Raw genomic sequence first — 6,782 nt, 5'->3', positions numbered from 1 at the left:
ACAACCCCTTAACCCACTTGTTATTGTACAGAGACATTTTTTTCTGCAAAGAGAGTATTGCACCAGTAAATTATATTTTAAGAGTGGTTCTACATCATCTCAAAGTTGAAGTGTCACTTCTAAAAGACATATAATTAAAAAATGTTACTTATTAGAGATGTTTTTATCACATGCCCTTGTTCAAATGTGGAACTATTTACTGTGCCTAGATTATTTACAATCTAACTGCAAAATTAAAACCACAATTTTCAAATTACTTCAAATTATCATTTCTGTCTATGTCACACTTGTCTATGGTTTTGTCGACGGAAATGATATATTCATGCTTTTAATATTGTTTTCAATTCCTGACTCAAACAGAAGGGTGTTTTATTGTGTGTGTGATATGTACGTATCTGTCTGTGACATCGTGGCACTACAATTATCCATGCTTCCGTCTAAATTATTAAAGAATTTTAAAATAGCGCTATCAGACAGAAACATGATTGTTTAACTTTTTTCTGCCAGTTATGCATAATTATTACGACTTTAGGGCTCGATATTTGGTCAAATCTATCAAGAGAGCGTTTCGTTCTTTGAAAATTATTCAATAAAAACATGATTGTTAGCAGTGAGAAATTGCAAATGCAATTACTTTTTATAACATGAAACATTAGTGATTTCAAAATAAAAAAGAGTAGTTTGTGATTTTTTTTGTACTATATTTTTACTTTTTTTATAAATTTTATTACAAAATCGGTAGAACGAAACGTATTTGTTGTGATCGCTCTGTTAATATTGCCATGCATGAAGATAGCATGCAACATTTTTTTTATTTATATAAAACATTTCTGAGACTCAGTTTGAAGTATTTGACGATCTTCCTAATTTCGCAAAACAAAAACGCATTCATTTAATGTCATCGTCTAGTGATGAGGCTATTTTTTGATTCGTCGACAGAAATGATATATTTTCTGACGACATTGTTTCTTATTTTTTTAATTCTAAACTATTGATTACCTTGAATTATTTGAAACTGAGAACTAGTTTTTAACGTTAAAGGCTATAATATTACGGCTTGATTTTGTTTTAATTTTTATATTCTTAGGACCTACAACACAAAGTGTCACATTTGTAGATTTTAAGGTCACTTCTGTCTATCTCATTATTTAAAAAAAGTTCATTTTAAAATTGAATAATTAAGTTTGATCTCTGTCGTTATTTTTTATAAGATTCTTTATGTAAGACAAATATTTTTGATACCATAAATAATTAAATAAGTGGATTTTACTTTTTTTTTCTTTCCACCTACCCTATCGTAGAATGACCCAGGTACTTGTTTGTCTACACTAATATAATAAACAGAACAGATTTGAATGTTTGTTTCTTTGTATTGAATAGTCTCAGAAACTACTGGACCGATTTGAAAAATTATTTCAAAATTAGAAACCTACTTACATTATTTCTGATGAACATAGGCAGCACGAAGTTCGCCGGGCCGGATAGTATAAAATAAAAAAGTATTGTTTTCAGTTTAACAGTTTAACAAGTTTTGATGAACTCGGGGCTTAGACTTGCTTTTGCGATTGAAGCTAACTTAATGAAACCGTGTTTTTAAACGATTAACATTTTACTTTAGTTTATAGTTTGTTGTTATAAATATCCACTGTTTATATCGGCTTATCTGATTCAAACTCAGCCAAGATAAAACAAAAGTTGCCGCTTTATTATAATGAAGGTGCTGTTTTATTTAGAAACAGTGGAAACGAGTTTTTATTATTAAACTAAAGTTGCTGAGGAGTACTACAGCATTGACAGGCCTAGCTTGTTTGTCAGCGGTTTCCATCATCATTTGCAATTCTTGACACCTCTTGTTTTTTCTCGTCATTAGTGTGTCAAGTCAACTCTTCAAGAACTAATGATTCACCACAGTTTAGCGAAGAGTAGCTTTTTTTTTAAATTTGCATCAAAATCGATGATTTTATGAGTAGTTTAGCTCGATAAAAGCGTTTTGTGACAGCTGGTGTTGGATACCAGTCTTTAAGCACCGTCTATAAATTCTTTACATCTTTTTAGGCTTATCATTGTAATTAAACGTTAATAATTTATTCTTCATTAAGTCTTTTTTAGAGATACAAAAGCTACTGCTTTACACGGATCTTCGTTTGAGCTCAACTTTTCCTGTTGGGTAAATATTGATGTAAGTAGGTACCTACTCTGTAACTCAAAGCACGCTAAATGACTTTCCAATTGGCTTTAGATGTTGTATTGTAATACTTGCCGTTGGAAAAAACGATTTGGATATTTTACTACATTGGAAAAGTCGTCTACTTCACATGTCAACTTGATGGACCTAAACATGAGCCAAAATGAAGTGAAGTGAAGGGAAGTAAAATGCATCCCTGCGAATTCGGGACTGGATGGCATAAAAACTGTTTTAGAGAATTAATCACGAGTTAATCTTCTGAACACATACCTTTGTGTACAAGGTTTGAGAGCCTACTGAATCAAAAATGTTACCAAAACTCTTCAACGAACTCTACCTACATACATATCATAGCGCAGACTGCGTTCTTTTGTTTAATATTAAAAAAAAATTGCTTTGGCACAATTTAGTGACAGTGATAGGACTATTATCTATAATTTTGTTGATTTACTTACTTATTGCATTAATACGGAACCTTATTAATGGTCAAGTTCACCTCGTCTTGACTGGTTTTTATAGTTCAATGAAGTTGTGTAGGTGGTTAATTAATCTGGGTATGCTTTTAGAATATATAATTATTAGCGATATTATAGGTAGGTAGTTCATGTATCTTTGTGTCTTCAAAGTTGTATCTATAATGTTTTTGATAGTTAAGAACTAGCAAAAACTGCGCGCGCGCCTTTATGTTTGAACCACGAAACTTCTCATGACTCAGGTAATAAAAAGTTTTAATACCTAATCAACTATAAAATGAAAATAGCCTTTACATCTACATGATTAAGGAACTGAATACTTGTTTCAGTTGTATCTTAACCAGTTAGAAGCCACGTAAGAGCCCCGACAGACTAACCTCATTTTCTATTATTTCTGTATTGGGATAATTAAAACCGGATTATACAAATTAACAAATCATGAACTTATATTACCCCTCCGCTAAGAAGCAAATAGGTACGTTTTGACTGGTATCTAACTAAAGCAATTATGATTGAAAATGAGATTTTAGATTTTTAAGACATTACTGGATTTTTGAAGATTTATTAATGTAAATTTTTGTTCCCAGGCTACTTTTGGGCCAATAAGAAAATATAATGGAAGATGTCAATATCATCTTCTTCCTCTTCTTTTTTGTTGTTAGCAATACTCGTAGAGGCTGCTGAAAACTCGCCAGTGTTGCCAGTGTGCTTAACATGAGCACACATAAATAGTGTGCTCGCTAGCGACTGTGTAAAAAATGACAGACATGAAATGTATGGCAGATTGTACAGTGCCCAGAGATAGCTGTTACTTTTAAGGACTAAAATCTTCATAGATTTTTTGATGCACTAGTTATCTACCGATGAAGTTTAATGTAAACTCATGATAAAGCTACAGAAACTTTTTTCTGAAATGCTAATGTTACAATGTCAATGTTTATGGCCAGCGGGTGAGTGATAGCGCTGGTTGCGCAGACGCCGTCGATTAGCTCCGTCCGGTCCAGATAACTGTATGCGGAACGCTGATCCGAAATATTCGGACTAGAGCTGACTTACGAAATAACTGCACAATGCGAGGACGACAGAATGCATGCGGAATACAACGTGCAGTTGATAAGTACAACGATTGCTATGACAACCAGTCTCGATCGACCTCGTAGAAGGTAAACGATTTACAGTATTTCTATCCTAGCCCTATTGCAAATAAATGTGGGCATATTTACCTACTTAAGTACGCCTGATTTTGAACATCTTTAAGTATTTCGGTTTTATTTGAAGAAAGACAACATAATAATAATAGCTGCAACCTGGTTCGTAGATCATAAACCTGCGTCCTCACGATGCGTAGTGCTCCTATGTTTCAAACTATTCGATCTGGTCGCGTCGCCGCACACTACAAAAGCATTGTTTGGCCTTAGTTTACTACAGTATGGAACCTGTATATACCTTCTTTTATTGTGCAATAAATATAATGTGAAATAAAATCACAACGACGAGAAGGTGGTACAATTTTCAACTTTATTGTTATCATCACAAGAAAAACTCCTCACATTGATGTCGGTGCAAAAACTTCTTAATTTACCTGCAGTAAATTCCATAGGATTTCACATTCTAAAAGTGGCAAGTGATAATCAAGATTAGATAAGAATTTAAATAGATTCTTGACTCCACAATCTAATTGCGGACACGATGACACGTGATGGATGTGAATGAGTCTATGGTACTTTCTAAAGTTTTAAAACAGCCCTTTTAAAGTCAATATTGAATGGAGGTAATTGCAACCAAATGATAGCTGATTTACATAAAGTTATTTAGCATTGTTATCACATTGCAGCAGAGGTGTTACAAATGACCATAACCGGTTTTCATAAGTTTCACTTTCATACCTAGAGGATGCTCACCATGCGAGGTGGGTGTGTTCGTGAAGTAGAGCGCAAAGAGATCGTCGACTGAAGCGCTGGAGGTGGCGGGGTGCGCGGGGTGCGCGGAGGGCGCGGCGTAGGGCTGGGGCTGCGCGTGCGGCGGCGGCGGGCCTCCGTAGTGCAGCCCGCTCGGGCCCGCCTCCACCAGCAGCTGCATCTGCGAGATGTCCACGAACTCGTCGCCATCGCCGCGACCGCCCAGCTCCTCGTCCTCCGGCCGACGCATCGCGATCACGGAGAGCATCGCACGAGTGCATCCCCGTACCGTAACGTCCACACCACCGTCTGCGACACGATCGCACGCTCACTCACAATCACATCCACCTTTTGCACACTGCTCCGCCGGTCTCCGCACCGGCGCATACGCCGGCTCGCTCTACACTAAATACACGTAAACTAACTTATGTCCTAGCGAAATTGACGCGATCACAGAAAATTACTTTTAGGAAATTACGTATACGCGGCACGATGATCACACGGAAGGGTCACGAGTATATATCTACTGATAAATGAACACAGATTTCGCACGCGGTGAGTGTCGTCGCGCGGAGAACGCCACATCCTCGACTGAGGCACGATCGGAGCGCGGCGAGGGCGTGTAGCGAGCCGCCCCCGTGCGAGCGCCGCGGCCGGTCGTCGCCCGCCGCGCGCCCTATCAATGGACGCCAGCCACCCGGTCGAGGTCGGCATTCATTCACGACGGCCGCGTTAATGGCGTTGAGTCGAGCGCCCTCGCTCGGCCGGCGGCGTCGCCCACGTGCGCGAGAAAATGGCGCGGCGTCGCGACGACGAAGGGAGGCGCGCGAAAAGCGCGGGGCGCTCAAGTGTAGTGATGGCGATGCGGGCGGTGAGCGCGCGGCGTGGGCGCGGAGGCTCGGCGCTCGTGCTCGCGCGTGACGTCGCGCTCCCTGGCACTCCTGACACCACCACTTTCTCCGCGTGCTGAATCACGCTCCGCTTTCGTACGCGCCGGCCGGCTGACGGCCCGCGGAGACCGTTTTGGTCATGCTACAATTAGACGTGTGGCACGCGCGCTCCCGTGACGTCGGCGGCCCGGACCGGATAGTTGAGGAGTTACGTAGTTCGGATAAATCATTGGGCTACTCTAAAAATATGTGGCCGGTCATAGTCTTACCTACGTAACGAGTCCCTCATATGCAAATGTAGTATGTTTACTAGATTGACGTATTTGCACGACCACAATATTTGCGTAACAGTTAATTTTAGTGTCTCATTATAACTTTAATACTCAATGATTCACTAGTTTTCTGTGACGTATCTATTATAATTTTGTCTTCAGGTCTATTCTGTTCTTAAAAGAAATTGAAAAAGACCAAAAAATAAAACAAATAATAATTCCTGAAAAAATCCTTCGAGCTTACGGAGCTTTATATGTAGATTAATACCTTTTACATTTCAGGTATGAGAATGTAAGCTTAAATGTAAAAAAGATCTTTAGTTTATTTTGATTTCAAAGAAAAAAGAGGCTAGACATTGTAAAAGATTCTTATGTGGGACGTGGGTGTGGTATTGAAACGTATTGAAGGGAGGATTTTCGGGGTGCTTACGCCGGAATGAGGAAAGGTCATGGCGCGCTTGTGCGTTGCCATGGCGACCACCTGTTAATCTTTCGCGCGGCGCCAAATGTCAGAGTGCAAACAGTTGGCGGCCGGGTCGAGTCCTTTACTCCCACAGGACGCTTCCTTCACTCATTCCCTAATTTACAGCTCAAATAAATAATGAGGTTTCCCCGATATTCAATGGTTTCTAGCTTGTATTTCTTATCATCCCATTCTATCAGAGTTATCAACATTTTCAGCGTAGCAAATCTACTGGCTTTAAATTAGGCTTTAAAAGCGAATCTTTCAGCTTTCAGTAAGTCTTTCAGTAATCTATATGAGCTTTCAAGCTTTTTGTAGTACATAAGGTATTGGTAAAATGATTAGACATAGATAACCTACTCGTTTGTATTTAATCTGATTATAGTCTTCGCGAAATAGGATAAAATGTGTGATAGGATGCGAGTGGACTGACCGTGTTGATGTCTACCTATCTTACAATGTTTGTATCATATTTTTATAAGAAGATACAATGAGATTTCTAAAATAAGCAACGAAATTTTATTGTTGTGTTGTTTACAAAGAAATGTTTTACGAATTTATTTGCAACTTGTGTCGGATTTAAAGAAGAAGGAGAATTTAA

The 6,782-nt window shown here is 38.7% G+C and overlaps 1 long non-coding RNA gene across 1 annotated transcript; it reads left to right on the top strand.

The window, feature by feature from the left end:
• Window positions 1-3,026: 3,026 nt before the first annotated feature.
• Window positions 3,027-3,915, top strand: LOC135076216 (uncharacterized). The gene is made up of 2 exons (XR_010258216.1): window positions 3,027-3,133; window positions 3,246-3,915. It is a non-coding gene; the product is annotated as an uncharacterized LOC135076216 (long non-coding RNA).
• The last annotated feature ends 2,867 nt before the right edge of the window (window positions 3,916-6,782 follow it).

The sequence above is a fragment of the Ostrinia nubilalis genome, chromosome 11 (genome assembly GCF_963855985.1).
Source record: "Ostrinia nubilalis chromosome 11, ilOstNubi1.1, whole genome shotgun sequence".
Taxonomy (NCBI): domain Eukaryota; kingdom Metazoa; phylum Arthropoda; class Insecta; order Lepidoptera; family Crambidae; genus Ostrinia; species Ostrinia nubilalis.
This window is presented reverse-complemented; position numbering and strand designations above follow the sequence as displayed.